General features: G+C 41.3%; 1 non-coding gene across 1 annotated transcript; it reads right to left on the bottom strand.

The window, feature by feature from the left end:
• Positions 1-8,385: 8,385 nt before the first annotated feature.
• On the bottom strand, positions 8,386-8,492 carry LOC131230037 (small nucleolar RNA R71). Its single transcript, XR_009163765.1, has one exon. It is a non-coding gene; the product is annotated as a small nucleolar RNA R71 (small nucleolar RNA).
• Positions 8,493-17,440: the final 8,948 nt, after the last annotated feature.

Raw genomic sequence — 17,440 nt, 5'->3', positions numbered from 1 at the left:
CGTGAATTAGGGCGGATCCCAAGGAGATAGAAAAAGAAAGAAAATAGTAGTGGCGAAGAGAGAGAGAGTTTTTTTTTTCTTTTTTGACGCCGTTGAATCGAGTTGCAAGCTTCGTAGCAACTCGACTTAACCACTTAGCCACTGAGTCAAAGTCAGGTCCTAAACCATTCCCTTTACTGTGAGAGAAAGAGAGGGTGAGTTGAGAGAAGATAGAAAGAGAGGCAGAAGAAGAGAAGGTGAGTGTGCAGATGCTCGAACCGATTTCCAGCTGTTGTCCAACTCAATAACTCCGACCTGCTCCATTGATGACGAGTCAGAACAACTTTCTGGCCCGTTTCTTGTACTCAGTCGTAAATCATTTGATGGAGGCAAAGGCAGAAGTCGTGCCAGTCTACCCCATTCCGATCCGACCGAGTTCGCACCACTCCAACTCGCCACACCAGATGCACTTCATCCCCTTTAACCATCCCAAACCCCTTCCAACGTCCGAACAACGCCCCTCTCCTGGTAACCTCGTCAATCTCCCCTCAGTTATTGACAAAACCCATCTGTTCAGCTGGCTATATTCATAGTCACCCCAACTCGGTTACGAGTTGAGTAACTCAGCTACATTTCTGGGTGAAAAAATCCAGATCAGAATCCATGGTTGTGATCGGCCTGCCTTGCACAGTGATCAACACCACAATCCGATCTCAGATGACTCCACCCAGTTACACGATGCTAGCCAAAGAAACTTGGTTGGGTTGAGCTAACACTGAGTCAGTGACTCAAGTTCAGTTTTGGGAGGTAAAACTCCGACTCGGCTGGGCCTGGGTAGCAGTTCGCCCTAGTTAAGCTTGAGCCAAGCCATGGGCGTTATAGGTATGCCCATTTTGGGGCTGACCCAATCATCTTACACAACTGAGTCAACTCAATACTCCTTATCAGGCTGACTCGGTCAGTTTTTCGTTTGAGTCAAGCTGACTCCAACCAGTTGAGAATGATTTTGAGAAGCATTGGGTTCAATAGACCTATGATCTAACCCTGTGCCTAACAAAACCCTTGAAATAAGCTCAACTAGTTATTAGTTGAGAACCCCAACCGAGTTAACTCGGTCGTGACTCACTAGAACTTGTGATGCTTCCTACAAGTGCTGTTTGCAACTGATATCCCTGAAGGACACTTTCCATCAATCAAATTTCAATCAAGTAAGTGAAATAAATCTCAAGGCAATCATAGTCCATTCATTAGATAGAATAGAAATTGATTCTTAAATTCAATGATTTAGGAACTCATAAGCTCACTTGGGAGAAAATTCGAAACGAGGGAGACATCCATTCAAGGTGAGGGATATCCCACATGGCTTCCTCATTTCATTGATTTCTAAATTAGCTTAAGCTTAAAAGTATGAAGATGATATAATTATGTGAATGTTAATGTTGCTTCTTTAAATCTTAAATTGATATTAACAATCATGTAGGATTGTCTTAAATCTGGCTGTTTTAATTCATCTTATGAGAATTGTGTCGTGCTCTTTATTCCATACTTAACATTACCTTGTTATATGTACACTTTCACTAACTGTGTTAGGAAGTAATAAATCTTGTCTCCATTGAATGATAAGTTTACTCCATAATACATTTTATATGCTAGAGTCATTATAATCTGAATCTATAGTGTTTAAAGTCTTAGAATGGTATACTATTTCTTTCAATCCTAATTAGTTATGTTGAATGTGAGTGATATGCTAATGCCTAATTAACCAAGTCCTATATGATCATAGGGTGATTTGGACTTAATTGTGCATGCTCCAAATTACTTTCGTAATTGTAAATGTTGAGGGATGATTCTACTAGTAACTACTAGTATGATGATACCTAAACTCATTCTCAAGTCATATAACGAACCCTAGGTGTGGAATGCCAACCCTTGTGAGAGGTAGAATAAACTTGTCTCGATGTTAAATTTCTTGATATGCCACACCTATGGGCCTCTTTTGACTTAGTGGAAGTAAAATATTTATATTTAGCTCTTGTTGAATGTTTGGTATCCTATTAAAGACCACAAGCCTTGACCATATTTATGAGAATAACCTTATGCATGAGTATCGTGATGCATGATGTCCACACATGACATGTGAGCTTTTCTGAGTGCTCACTGTAAGCCACACCTTATTCGAATTTCTAAAGGTATCCTTTCAGTTTTACTCACAAGTCATGTGCATTTGGGTCACTTTGGGCGCCTTTTCTTTTCATGAGGCTTTTCCAGGATTAGACACTCCTCGGGCGTACCCTGTGTATTTTTTCAAAAAATATCCTTGGGCGCATTGACCTTCATGGTCTTTTCCAGGTGGCTAGTTCTCCTTGGGCGTGTCTTTGAATACTTTTACGGATGACTAGTTCGCCTTGGGCGACCCTTAATTTTGACAACTGGATGTGCATCCCCAGATCTGTGACTTGAGCATACATTCATATATTCATGAATGTATATTCGAGTTTATATTATCCTCATCGTGATTGAATATGATTGGTTTAAACTATTTTGGAATGACATGACATGCATGAATCTTTGCGGGAAATTTCCACTGAGTTTTCACTCACCCATTAGTGCGGTTGCACCAAATAGATACAGGTATGAAGGAGGAAGGTGACGCTTATGATGGTACCCCTGGCGCAGCTGATGAGGAGTATGGAGAGGAAGGACAGTATGCTGATACGGTTGAGCTGTTGGAGCTCAACTGAAGAGATAAGACCCATTTACTTTCATGCTTTTAGACATTATCTTCATTTTGCTTAGTTTGAGAATTGTAATTAAAAATCCCTTGTTGTGGGATCTTGCTTTGCTTACTTTTATTCACGTATGTTGAACTCCTTTTAGTAGTTTATACAACAGTTGTTTCTTGATGTTATGAAATGTGTTGGTAATTAGATGAATGATAGTTTCATTTCATGATGTAACCCTCGGGTTCTCGTACTCGAGCAATCATCCTCGAGTTATGAGAATCAGGGTGTTACACCAGTACCAAAGAGCTAGTAGTGACTCTTATTTTTTTTTAATGATTTGAGTCAATCCATATCCATCATTGTTGCATCATTGGCACACCTTTCACTTGCATGGTTCAAATGTTCAACACAAGTGACACGTTGGCAGGAAACACAAGGCTGCATGTAAAAGTCCACATATCCCATGTATGGATTGTTGTCATGTGCGACCGCACATTCACATATGTGCACACTGGAGCAGAAATCACATATGCGACAGTGGCATATGCGATTTCTGCACATATACGATCGCATACGCCACTCGTGCGAGAATATGCGATGTATGCGATTGCATACAACATATGCTATCTCTTGGCCAACAATCAGAAATCTGAGCGTTTTCTGACTGTTGGAATTAAAAAAATTAAAATAAAATAAAATAAACCAGCATTTTTTCCCTATAAAAAGGCATACATATCCTCCTATTTACATACTACATGCACTTAAACTCTCTCTCTACTTTCATACACTTTCAAAGTCTCAAATCTCTCATTCTCTCTTACATAATTACATTTTCCATCTTTCAACTCTCAAATTCGAAGCCTCCAAGGCCCAAGCTCCATATTTCTTTCAAGTTCCAATCAAGATTCAAGAAAGTAAAGCAAGCAAGAATACATCGAAATTGAATTCCAAGTCAACTCATGTCGCACATTTCATTTTCTACATCCATCTCTTTCTAGTTTCTTCTAGATATCATTTCATTTTCTACATCTATTTGTTTCTATTTTCTTCTAAATATCATTTCATTTTCTACATCTCATAATTAACATTCATTTCATTTTCTACAATCTTATTTATTATATTTATTCTCAAGTTACATTACATAATACTCATTCATAATCATACACACTCTCTCTTTCTATCTCTTTTTCTTCACATTCAAGAGTCAAGAGACTCAAAAGATTTTATTTTATTTTTAGTTTGTTACAACTTACAACTTACAAGAAGATTCATAAGATTCAACTTTCAATAATCAAGTAAGAGTTCAAATGTAAGAATTTACGTTCTACAAGAGCAAGAAGAGCAACTGGAGCACATTCGAGGTGTTAAGTTTAAAATGAAAGTGTTAATTTAATAATATGTTAGTATGTTACAGACTTACAGTTTAGTAATTGTAAGTTTGTAACTTCAATTTATAATTTATAAGTGTAAGCTAATTAACTAAATAGTTAATGACAAATGCACTTTCTTTCATGCATATTCGCACCAAGAAAAGGAATCGCCTTGAGTAAAAGAAGCTCGGCGATTTAGTCTTTGTCCAATACAATAAGAAATTGCTATAATGATTTCAGACTAGGAAAGAAAAGCATTTCTTTGACCCTATATACTTAAATGGATACAGAAAACGAGTGGCTCGTAGAGATGGAGTACTCGATATTTGCTGGGGAGGAACTGACATGGGCACAAGTTGAAGATGTCGCATACAGATCGACACCTGAAGAAGGTACTTCTACTTCCACTAGAAGGCGAAGGATACGGGGGAGCCAAGGGGCGAGTAGTAGCAGTCAACCCTTGGAAGAGATTGAGAGATAGGAGAAAATGATGATGATCAAGTTGAAAATCCACCGTTGGGTGTTGATGAAGTATTAGTACATATAGATGATGAAGAACCAGAAGAAGAAGTGTACGTGGAAGAAGAAGATGACTCAGATGATGATAGTGATGATGACGATGGGGAGTTCCCATGAGCTCGACCGTATAGAACCTTTTTCCTTATATATATATATATATATATATATATATATATATATATATAGATATAGATATAGATATATGCAACCGCATATGCAATTGTGTGATCGCATTACACATATGCAATCGCACACGATCGCATATGGGATATGACAACGTTGCATGTATGTGATCATTTCACTATAGTATTCATGTTGTATGTGTTGAGGGTCAAATATTGCATATCAGACCCAGTTCTTACCTGGATTTACAAACGTAGTATTGTTTAAAGACCTGATTTAATCGTGTTTGTAATGCAGGGTGTGTTTAAGAGCCTGGACTGAAAAAAGGTGGTAAATGCATGGATTTAACGCTCTGATGACACCCAAGGCAAGGGACGGACTCCAGGAGACGAAGATCGATGGAATTATGCATCAAGGATCCGAGGAAAGCAGGCCATTCACATTAAAGAGGTCCGAAATTGGTGAAAAATGCAAGATCACGGGGTTCTCGCCATCCGATCAGCTCAAAACTTTATACATGGCTCGAGGACCAAAAACTAACCGTACACGTCAAATTTCAGCCATTGGATCCTCGTGAAAGTGGCTGAACTAACAGATCAGTCCATAAAATCCTGATTTGGGGCCCACCCGCTGTCCAGATACGCTTTAACTTTGGCCCCCACGGTTCAAATGAAATGGAGAACAAGATGAATGGTGTGGATTTCTCATAATCATTATTCAGTGTATTTACTACACTTTTTGCTCTAAGAGTGCTTGGCAACACAGACTCTGTTTTCGTGAACTCTTTTTCTGTCATGATACAGGGGCTCCGGTCGATCTATATTTTCCACCATCATGGTCCAGATGACTGATCTAGACAGTCCATGAGAATCACAAGGGCCATATCATTCATGCCTAGGTGGCAAATTTCCAAAAAAGTCCCGAAGATCCATTCTTGATCGTCCAAAAGCAAGATGGACGGTGAAGGGATCTGATACAATGGGCCATGCAGAATTTTAAGAAAACCCACCCTTCCTGACCAGTTTTTCGTCAGGAATCCAATGAACGGGGTGGATTTCTCTAAAAACTATACTGTGGGGCCCACCGATTGTCACAGCGTTTCCTGCTTACGCATGGACGAGCGTCCGTGAAAAACGGCCACAGTGGGCCGTTCTGTGATCACTATCAAGGCCGGATCAGTGATCCGGACCGTCCAGAGGATTCTCAAGATAAGGAAGGTTCCAACCATGATGTCAGACGGGTAAGGTAGATGATCGGCCACTCGAGACGATTCGTCGAACCGGAACCATCCCTGCTTCGCACGCTGCGTAGAGCAAGCTTCCCAGCCGGCTTGTTTGCGGACTCCGGATCTCCACCAGTCCTGGCTGCGTAAGGAGTAGCTCCGCGTCCTATTTCTGGTAGGATTCCCGGAGGACAGCTCTATAAGGAGCGTGTGATCGAGAGAGAGAGGGGTATCCACGGTGGGCAGGAGGGAATGAGCAGAGAAAGGGGAGCCGGTTTAGTTTGGAACGAGAGAGGGAGTTGGTCAGCTGGAGGTGTGCACGGCTTGGGAGAAAGACAGGGACGTGGGGAGTTGCTGCTGGGCACGGCTTGGAAGAAAACGGGGCTGCTGCTGCTGCTGTGCACGGTCTGAGAGCTAGAGAGAGAAGTTTTTTTTTCTTCCTTTACTCTACTTCCTTGTTTTCTTTCTTCTTCTTCTTCTTCTTCTTCTTTTTCTTTTAATTAGAATTTAGCCCGCATCATGACGGGCTAAACCTCTTAGCTAGGGCTAAGAGGTGAAGCTTGTAGTGAGATGGGAGACTCTGATTGCTGGGTTAACTATTTAATCGTGAATTGAACTTGATTATGGTTTAATTGTTAAGGGAATGTTTGTAGTTTTTAATGGTCTATTGTGACTGAAATTACAATGGGTCTGTGATAGCTTTGAGCACGTTCCTTTTCTCCTTTTCATGTTTATGAAGTCAGAAAGCCCTATTGTTCACCATCGTCTCATGGGCATGGTCGGATGACGGTACTATGCCTAACTTTCATGGCATGTTGATTGATTGGTAATTAGATTAATTCTGTTGTTTGCTTTGTCTCCTAGGCATGGTTAGATGATGGAATCCATTCTAATTCGTACACCTTTCACCTCTTGAAAACCAAATCAAGTAAGTTCAGTCTGATTTCCATAATTCCTGATGCAGGCAAAAGATCTCCCTGATCCCTACAAGTGGATCCTCTGAATCCCTAGTTTCATTTCTCTGAGTTACTTAAGTTTTAGATAATCATTCCGCAACTATTTCCTAAATTCTATTTGTTTTAGATCGCATCTTCGACTAGTTCTAGTTCTAGTTGGTTTCAGATAACGTACAGGTATCAGTCCCTGTGGATTCGACCTCGGTCTTACCGAGTTTATTACTACATCACAACCCTGCACTTGGGGAGTGAACAAGTTTTTGGCGCCGTTGCCGGGGACTGATAGTTACGATTTTCTGAAATTAATTAGCTTTAGAATTAGGATAAGATTAGGATTTTATTAACTTTAGTTTTAGATTTTTTCTATTTGATTTTTAGAACTAACTTGTTTCCTGTTTTGTAGGATCCTGACATAAGTCCATAAATTGGTAATTCCTCCATAATCTCCTTACTTTTTCTATCTTTTAGAATTAGGGTTTGAATTTTATAGATTTTTTTTTTAATATCCTCCCATCTGTAGGAAATAGTTTAAAACTAGGTTATTTCTTAATTAATTTTCTACTTTTAGTAACTTTCTAATTTTAGAAACTAATTTGTTTCCTAATTTATTTTTAGAATTTGTGTTTAGAAACTAACCTTCCTATTTAGTAGGCCTTTAAGATAGAAATCTCTAATTCAGGTAAGCTCCTTCCCTACTGTCTATTTTTCAATTCTCTTTTAGTTTAGAAATTTCCACGTTCTTTTAAGAATCCCTTCTTTTAGAAATTAATTTACTGTTATTTTTCTTATATTTTTAAGCCTTTAAGATAGAAATTTCTAATTCGGTTTTTAACTTAGGACTCCAATTTGGTAATTTCTTTCCAACTCTCTCTTTCTTTCTAGATTTTCTTTTCCTTTTTTAGGATTAGGCTTTGAATTGAGGGCTGCGAGTGTTTCATGCCCAAGTGGGCCCGTGACAACACTCGACGTCTCTTGACTGAAGGAGGAGTGGTTGAGGGGTTGACTATCCATCGCAGGATTAGACACCGCTCGAAATCCCCTGAGTTAACTGAGGTTATGGTGAAGACCAACCTCCTCTACTCCCACCCAGGGTGGAGGATACCCAAGATGAGAATGAGGTGCAACAAGCACCCCCGCCTCGTACTTTACGAGATTTTCTACAACCGGCGGGAGTGAGTATGCCCTCATGCATGATTTTTCCTGAAAACACAGGACAGATGGACATCAAGCCAGGAGTTATCCAACTCCTTCCCAAATTCCATGGACTTGAATCTGAAAGTCCATATTTACATTTGAAAGAGTTCGATGAGATAATAGCTACATTATGTTTTCCTAATGTATCTGAGGATACAATTAGGCTGAAACTCTTTCCTTTTTCCTTAAAAGAGAAAGCTAAGACGTGGTTACATTCACTACGTCCTAGATTCATTGGCACATGGAACGACATGCAGAGGGAATTCATAAAAAAATTCTTCCCACATCATAAAACGATTACCCTCAGAAAAGCGATCATGAACTTTGCCCAAAAGGAAGATGAAACATTCTTTCAATGTTGGGAAAGATTCAAAGATTTGGTCAGTTCATGCCCACAACACGGATTTGAAACGTGGCGCATTACAAATTTTTTCTATGATGGACTGACATCTTCCATGCGCCAAATGGTCGAGACAATGTGTAATGGAGAGTTCATTAATAAAGATATCGACGAGGTATGGGACTACCTCGATAGTTTGGCTGAAAAGACACAATCTTGGGACTATTACCCAAAGTCGAACACCACGTCTAGGCCGACTCAATTAAAGGAGAAAGGTGGATTATACCTCTTGAAAGAAGAGGATGATCTCAAGTGTAAAGTGACTACGCTCATAAGGAAAGTTGAGGCCATGGAAGGAAAGAAGGATAAGGTCAATGAAATTGTTTGCGGCATTTGTGATTGCAACATTCACACAACTCTGAAAACTGTCCTACAATACCGCCTTTCGAGGAGTGTTGAATGAACAAGCCAATGCCGTAAACAACTATCAAAGACCTTTTACTGGACCTAACTCAACACATACACTCCTGGCTGGAAAAATCATCCAAACTTTAGTTGGAGGAATGGACAAACCGCGAATCCTCCAGGTTTCTTCAATCAAAATCCAAATCAATTGAAACCACAAGAGTAACCGGTTCAAAATCACATACAATAGCTGGCTAATGCAATGCTTGGAATAAAAGATTTTATGCAAAAGATAGATTCTAGTATGACGGTTATAGAAAAGGGGATGCTTCCTGCACAACGTCTCCCCAATCCTAAACCGCAATACGAGAATAATGATCCCAACTCTTCAAATCAGATGGGACATGCTAAATCCATCACCACTCTTAGGAGTGGGAAGATCATTGATAAAACTCTTCCGGTTAGGCCCGAAAAGCCTCAAGAACCAAAAGAGAACAACAATGATGGATCCAGTGATGTCCCACAAAAAGTGGAACCGGAACTTCTAGAGAAGCCAGTTGCTCCATTCCCCCAACGGTTGGTTTCACCAAAACCTCTCTCTAACTCTCAGGATATCCTAGAGGTGTTGAAACAGGTGAAAGTCAACATTCCTCTACTTGATGTCGTTAAACAGATACCTTCATATGCCAAATTTCTAAAAGACTTATGCACGACCAAGCGACGGAAAATTATTCAAAAGAAAATCTTCTTGACTGAGAAAGTGAGTGCCATCCTGAAGCAAGACGTGCCGCAGAAATTCAAGGATCCCGGTAGCCCAACCATATCATGTGTAATCGGGAACCATCGAATTGATCACGCACTTCTTGACTTAGGAGCGAGCGTCAATTTGATTCCCTACTCGGTATACAAACAGTTAGGTTTGGGTGAATTAAAACCCACCCTAACCACACTACAACTTGCTGATCGCTCTGTTCGTGTACCAAGAGGGATAATTGAGGATGTGTTGGTCCAAGTTGATAGATTTTACTACCCTGTAGACTTTATCATCCTGGACACTGAACCCATCAATAACATGAGCACTCAGATTCCTGTCATTCTTGGTCGCCCATTCCTTGCCACGTCAAATGCAATTATCAATTGCAGGAATGGTATCATGACTATGTCTTTTGGAAATTTGACATTGGAGTCAAACATTTTTTTCAATAACGGCAGCAACTCAGAGGATGATGACGATTTCCACGATATTAACATGATTGACTCTTTCGTGGAAGATACGACACCTCGACCTTATCCTCCGACCATCTAGAGACGTGCCTGGCCCACTCCCATGATTTTGATGATGACATGATTAGGGAGACGTGCGCCTTGCTTGAACCGCACCGGTACTTGAAGTTAACCGATGGAGGCCACAATTTGAAGAATTACCACAAACTGATGTAGTGCCTCTACCGTCTAATCTCAAGCCGCCGAAGCTTGACCTAAAACCTTTGCCCTCTGATTTGAAATATGCCTATTTAGGTCAGGATGAGACATACCCGGTGGTGATCTCTGCCCACCGGAGAAAGAACAGGAGAGTATGCTTATATCTACTCTCATTGAGCATAAAGGAGCCCTAGGATGGACGATAGCGGACCTCAAGGGAATCGACCCTCGATTTGTACTCACCGCATATATCTTGAGGATAATGCAAAAACCGCTCGGCAACCACAACGTAGACTAAATCCAAATATGAAGGAAGTGGTTAAAGCCGAGGTTCTTAAACTATTGGATGTGGGTATTATATACCCTATATCTGATAGTCAATGGGTGAGTCCAACTCAAGTGGTCCCTAAGAAGTCCGGAATCACCATCGTAGCCAATGCTAATAATGAACTCGTGCCAACTAGAGTCACTCCTGGTTGGAGAATGTGCATTGACTACAGGAAGTTGAATACCGTCACGAGGAAAGACCACTTTCCCTTACCATTCATTGATCAGATCCTGGAAAGGTTAGCTGGTCATTCCTATTATAGTTTTCTTGACGGGTATTCGGGCTACAACCAGATAGAGATAGCCCCTGAAGACCAGGAAAAGACCACATTTACATGTCCCTACGGCACCTTTGCCTATCGAAGGATGCCATTCGGACTATGTAATGCCCCTGCCACCTTTCAGCGATGTATGCTTAGTATTTTTTCTGACATGGTGGGGCAATATCTAGAGGTCTTCATGGACGACTTCTCTGTTTATGGTCCATCTTTCAGCAAGTGCTTGGAAAGTCTTAAATGTGTGCTGAAAAGATGTGAAGAAAAGAACCTGGTACTTAATTGGGAGAAGTGCCATTTCATGGTTCAGAAGGGAATTGTCCTTGGGCATATCATCTCGTCCAAAGGAATCGAGGTAGATAAGGCAAAAATCGATCTTATCTCTAACCTACCTCCACCCAAGAACATCAGAGACGTGCGATCCTTCTTAGGACACGCAGGATTTTACAGGAGATTCATAAAGGACTTTAGTCTTCTCTCTCGCCCTTTATGTAATCTTCTTCAAAAGGATGCTCCGTACGAGTGGACTGAGCAGTGCCAGGAAGCTTTCACCAAGCTTAAAGGCACGTTAACCACTGCACCTATCATGCAGCCACCCGACTGGAGCCTTCCTTTTGAGCTTATGTGCGACGCTTCTGATTATGCTCTTGGGGCGGTCCTAGGCCAGAGAAAAGACAAGAAGCCCTACGTCATTCACTACGCAAGTAGGACTCTAAATCCTGCCCAAGTGAACTACTCAACTACGGAAAAGGAACTCTTAGCCGTAGTGTTCGCCTTGGACAAATTTAGGTCCTACTTGATCGGATCCAAGATCATTATCTACACAGATCATGCGGCACTTAAGTATCTTCTTTCTAAGAATGATTCTAAGCCCCGCCTGATACGATGGATCCTCCTACTTCAAGAATTCGATTTGGAAATTAAAGATAAAAAGGGAGTAGAGAACGTAGTGGCTGATCACCTTTCTCGCCTTGATACCTCTGAGTCCCTTGAGACGACGCATATCAATGATATGTTCCCTGATGAACAACTGTTCAGAGTCTCCCATTCACCTTGGTTCGCTGATATTGCTAATTATCTTGTTACAGGTGCCATACCGACACAGTGGACTGCGCAAGATAAGAAGAAATTTTTTTCCGAGGTGCGCAACTTTTTCTGGGATGATCCTTACTTATTTAAATATTGCCCAGACCAAATTCTAAGGAGATGTGTACCAGACGATGAGCATCAGAGCATCATCTCCTTCTGTCACTCAGAGGCCTGTGGTGGTCACTTTTCTGCTAAAAAGACCACGGCCAAGATTCTGCAGTGTGGCTTTTACTGGCCCACTATGTTTAGGGATACTCATGAGTTTTGCAAAGCTTGTGAGCGTTGTCAGAAATTGGGAGCATTGTCCCGTCGAAATATGATGCCTTTGAATCCCATTCTTATCATTGAAGCATTTGATTGCTGGGGCATCGATTTCATGGGACCATTCCCCCAATCGTTTGGAAATCTGTATATTTTGCTCGCCGTGGATTATGTCACTAAATGGGTTGAAGCGATTCCGTGTCGAAAGAATGACCATCGCACGGTCATTAAATTCCTGAAAGAGAACATCCTTTCTCGATTCGGAACGCCTCGAGCCATCATTAGTGATGGGGGCTCACACTTTTGTAATAGACCATTCGAGAGCTTAATGAAGAAATACGGTATCTCTCATAAAGTGAGCACCCCATACCATCCGCAGACAAGTGGACAAGCTGAGATTTCCAATAGGGAGATTAAACACATTTTGGAGAAAACGGTTAACCCAGATCGTAAGGATTGGTCAATCCGATTGACCGATGCCTTATGGGCATACCGTACTGCATTTAAAACTCCTATTGGAATGTCTCCCTTTAGACTTGTCTATGGGAAGGCTTGTCACTTGCCTGTGGAGCTGGAACATAAAGCGTACTGGGCGATCAAAAATCTTAATTTCAATCTGGACAACGCTGGCTCGCTACGCAAACTTCAATTAAATGAACTTGAAGAAATCCGGAACGATGCGTACGTTAATGCGAGAATTTACAAGGACAAGATGAAAGCATTCCATGACCAACACATTTTGCGAAAATCATTCACGTCTGGTCAGAAGGTCCTTTTGTATAATTCTCGATTACATCTCTTTCCGGGTAAGCTTCGATCTCGTTGGACCGGCCCTTACATTGTTGTTACTGCTTATCCTCATGGGGCCGTCGAGATAAGAGATCCCGACAATGGCAAGGAGTTTAAAGTAAATGGACATCGTTTAAAGCCATTTGTCGAGAAATTTGATTCAGAGGACATGTCTATGCCTCTGACTGATCCTGTTTACCAGGACTAATCTCCTAGCCCGATGGAGGTATAGGTAGGTTTATCGCTTTCATAGGATTATGGTAGTTGCTTTTGTCTGGCTGAAGACGGTAAACTTAGCGCTCCTGGGAGGCAACCCAGCTTTTCAACCATTTCACTTTTCTCATTCATTAGTTCAATGTTTGTGGGTAGCATTGCCGCAAACCCTCACGAGACTACAACTCGTCCACTAGGGGTAACCTAGGGGTTTAAAGGCTTGTTGCATGCGCTAAATGCAATCGAGAGCACCTGCGAAAGTGGTATAGGTAGGATTTTATTTTTACTTTTGTTGGTTTCTCTCTTGTACTGACTCTCTTTTACGTAGATATTTTTGGAAAACTTCCTGATTCCTTCGTCCAGGTACTATCTTCCCATCACTCCTCTTATATTTTTGTTGTCCCATGTGCATTGCATGCTTATTTTTTTTACATTGAGGACAATGTAGATTTTAGGTTGGGGGTGGGAGATTAGGTTTCCTAATCAGCATTTTCTTAGTCTTGAACAAAAATTGTGAAATTTTTAAAATTTTTCTGGACTTTCTTGTGAATTCGAAGGGCTTTTTGACGGCCATCTAGGGCACTTGGAATTTCAAGATACGTAATGTTGGTAATTTAAGACGCTTGGATTCAGTATCTGTTGGATTTCATAGTTAAGTTTGAATTGTTAATCCAAAATTAGAAGTTGTAAACATTGATTGAGTTATGATCTCACATGTCACATCTCGCTTTCACGTTAAGGTTTCAGTTTGATATTGAAGGATTTACTTGGTACTCACTAAGCTTGAAAGGAACTAACCTGAGAAATTGAAAGGATTGGGCGAATGGTCTACACCATAGGTTTGCTCCCTATAGGTGTAGATTTAATTCCCTATGAATAATATGTGAAAAAATTTGGGTGTACAGTCTTCATCATAGGTTTGCTCCCTGTAGGTGAGGATTTGATTCCCCTTCTTGGCGTTACTTTTAATGGAAAAATCAAAAGCTGAAGGAATGAAAAGATGATCTGTGAGGCAAGTTTTGGTTATCATGAATCTTCTTATTGGTTACCAATGATATCCTGAAACAGAGAAGTGAATTTTAATGATGATAAGCTGAGATTACACTGTATGCTCATAGATCTCAATGATTAGAATTTTTCTAATTAATGGAATAATACCTTGAAATTGATTATGAAGTTTACCGTGTGCTTGAGTCTAAGAGAAAGTAATATCCAACATTCATGAATCTGAGAATTCTCATATCTGGATTATTTTACAAAAATCACTCGAGTTTATAAAAATTGTTCTATAATTCTCAACTTATTTTTCGCATACTTTGCTCGGGACTAGCAAAATGCTGGTTAGGGGTTGTGTTGAGGGTCAAATATTGCATATCAGACCCAGTTCTTACCTGGATTTACAAACGTAGTATTGTTTAAAGACCTGATTTAATCGTGTTTGTAATGCAGGGTGTGTTTAAGAGCCTGGACTGAAAAAAGGTGGTAAATGCATGGATTTAACGCTCTGATGACACCCAAGGCAAGGGACGGACTCCAGGAGACGAAGATCGATGGAATTATGCATCAAGGATCCGAGGAAAGCAGGCCATTCACATTAAAGAGGTCCGAAATTGGTGAAAAATGCAAGATCACGGGGTTCTCGCCATCCGATCAGCTCAAAACTTTATACATGGCTCGAGGACCAAAACTAACCGTACACGTCAAATTTCAGCCATTGGATCCTCGTGAAAGTGGCTGAACTAACAGATCAGTCCATAAAATCCTGATTTGGGGCCCACCCGCTGTCCAGATACGCTTTAACTTTGGCCCCCACGGTTCAAATGAAATGGAGAACAAGATGAATGGTGTGGATTTCTCATAATCATTATACAGTGTATATACTACACTTTTTGCACTAAGAGTGCATGGCAACACAGACTCTGTTTACGTGAACTCTTTTTCTGTCATGAAACAGGGGCGCCGGTCGATCTTTATGGGCCACCATCATGGTCCAGATGACTGATCCAGACAGTCCATGAGAATCACAAGGGCCATATCATTCATGCCTAGGTGGCAAATTTCCAATTAAGTCCCGAAGATCCATTCTTGATCGTCCAAAAGCAAGATGGACGGTGAAGGGATCTGATACAATGGGCCATGCAGAATTTTAAGAAAACCCACCCTTCCTGACCAGTTTTTCGTCAGGAATCCAATGAACGGGGTGGATTTCTCTAAAAACTATACTGTGGGGCCCACCGATTGTCACAGCGTTTCCTGCTTACGCATGGACGAGCGTCCGTGAAAAACGGCCACAGTGGGCCGTTCTGTGATCACTATCAAGGCCGGATCAGTGATCCGGACCGTCCAGAGGATTCTCAAGATAAGGAAGGTTCTAACCATGATGTCAGACGGGTAAGGTAGATGATCGGCCACTCGAGACGATTCGTCGAACCGGAACCATCCCTGCTTCGCACGCTGCGTAGAGCAAGCTTCCCAGCCGGCTTGTTTGCGGACTCCGGATCTCCACCAGTCCTGGCTGCGTAAGGAGTAGCTCCGCGTCCTATTTCTGGTAGGATTCCCGGAGGACAGCTCTATAAGGAGCGTGTGATCGAGAGAGAGAGGGGTATCCACGGTGGGCAGGAGGGAATGAGCAGAGAAAGGGGAGCCGGTTTAGTTTGGAACGAGAGAGGGAGTTGGTCAGCTGGAGGTGTGCACGGCTTGGGAGAAAGACAGGGACGTGGGGAGTTGCTGCTGGGCACGGCTTGGAAGAAAACGGGGCTGCTGCTGCTGCTGTGCACGGTCTGAGAGCTAGAGAGAGAAGTTTTTTTTTCTTCCTTTACTCTACTTCCTTGTTTTCTTTCTTCTTCTTCTTCTTCTTCTTCTTTTTCTTTTAATTAGAATTTAGCCCGCATCATGACGGGCTAAACCTCTTAGCTAGGGCTAAGAGGTGAAGCTTGTAGTGAGATGGGAGACTCTGATTGCTGGGTTAACTATTTAATCGTGAATTGAACTTGATTATGGTTTAATTGTTAAGGGAATGTTTGTAGTTTTTAATGGTCTATTGTGACTGAAATTACAATGGGTCTGTGATAGCTTTGAGCACGTTCCTTTTCTCCTTTTCATGTTTATGAAGTCAGAAAGCCCTATTGTTCACCATCGTCTCATGGGCATGGTCGGATGACGGTACTATGCCTAACTTTCATGGCATGTTGATTGATTGGTAATTAGATTAATTCTGTTGTTTGCTTTGTCTCCTAGGCATGGTTAGATGATGGAATCCATTCTAATTCGTACACCTTTCACCTCTTGAAAACCAAATCAAGTAAGTTCAGTCTGATTTCCATAATTCCTGATGCAGGCAAAAGATCTCCCTGATCCCTACAAGTGGATCCTCTGAATCCCTAGTTTCATTTCTCTGAGTTACTTAAGTTTTAGATAATCATTCCGCAACTATTTCCTAAATTCTATTTGTTTTAGATCGCATCTTCGACTAGTTCTAGTTCTAGTTGGTTTCAGATAACGTACAGGTATCAGTCCCTGTGGATTCGACCTCGGTCTTACCGAGTTTATTACTACATCACAACCCTGCACTTGGGGAGTGAACAGTATGTGTGTAATGTCTACACACACATGCATGCACACATGATGAATTGACTCGGTGTATCAGTATCACCCACCTATTGAGTATATCAACCTTCTTTCTCTCCCAAGTGATCTTCATGGTTGGTTGCATGGCTCAAGTGTTCATCACACTACACATTGGCAGGAAAGATGGGCTGCATGAGCTCACAGCCTCACATACATTTCGTGCACGCAATCATTTCTCTATTGTTAACGATTATAGGTTTGGGCCTACAGCCCACTTGTTGCTTAGTGTCTTTCGTCTTGGGATATGCTAGACATTATGTTTAGTGTATTAGGGGTAGTTTCATCATATTTACTTTCTATTACTTACATATAATAGAGGAGTAGGAGCATGTAACCCTAACCCCATCTACTCTTATCCCCCCGTCCTCTCTCTCTCTCTCTCTCTCTCTCTCTCTCTCTCTCTCTCTCTCTTCTTTGCTCTTTCTTTCTTCTTTTTCCATCTCTACACAAGCCTACATGGTATCGGAGCAAGGTTAAAAGTTATTCGAGCTCCAAAATCCTCTCTATTCCACCCCAAGTGGTTTATCTAGATGTGGGGATTTTCTAGAAACACAGGGGACTGATCAAGCCTTACGGGAAATCACGTTTTTTTGTGTGCAAAAAACA

This window comes from Magnolia sinica, chromosome 16 (assembly GCF_029962835.1).
Source record: "Magnolia sinica isolate HGM2019 chromosome 16, MsV1, whole genome shotgun sequence".
In the NCBI taxonomy this organism is placed as follows: Eukaryota; Viridiplantae; Streptophyta; class Magnoliopsida; order Magnoliales; family Magnoliaceae; genus Magnolia; species Magnolia sinica.
This window is presented reverse-complemented; position numbering and strand designations above follow the sequence as displayed.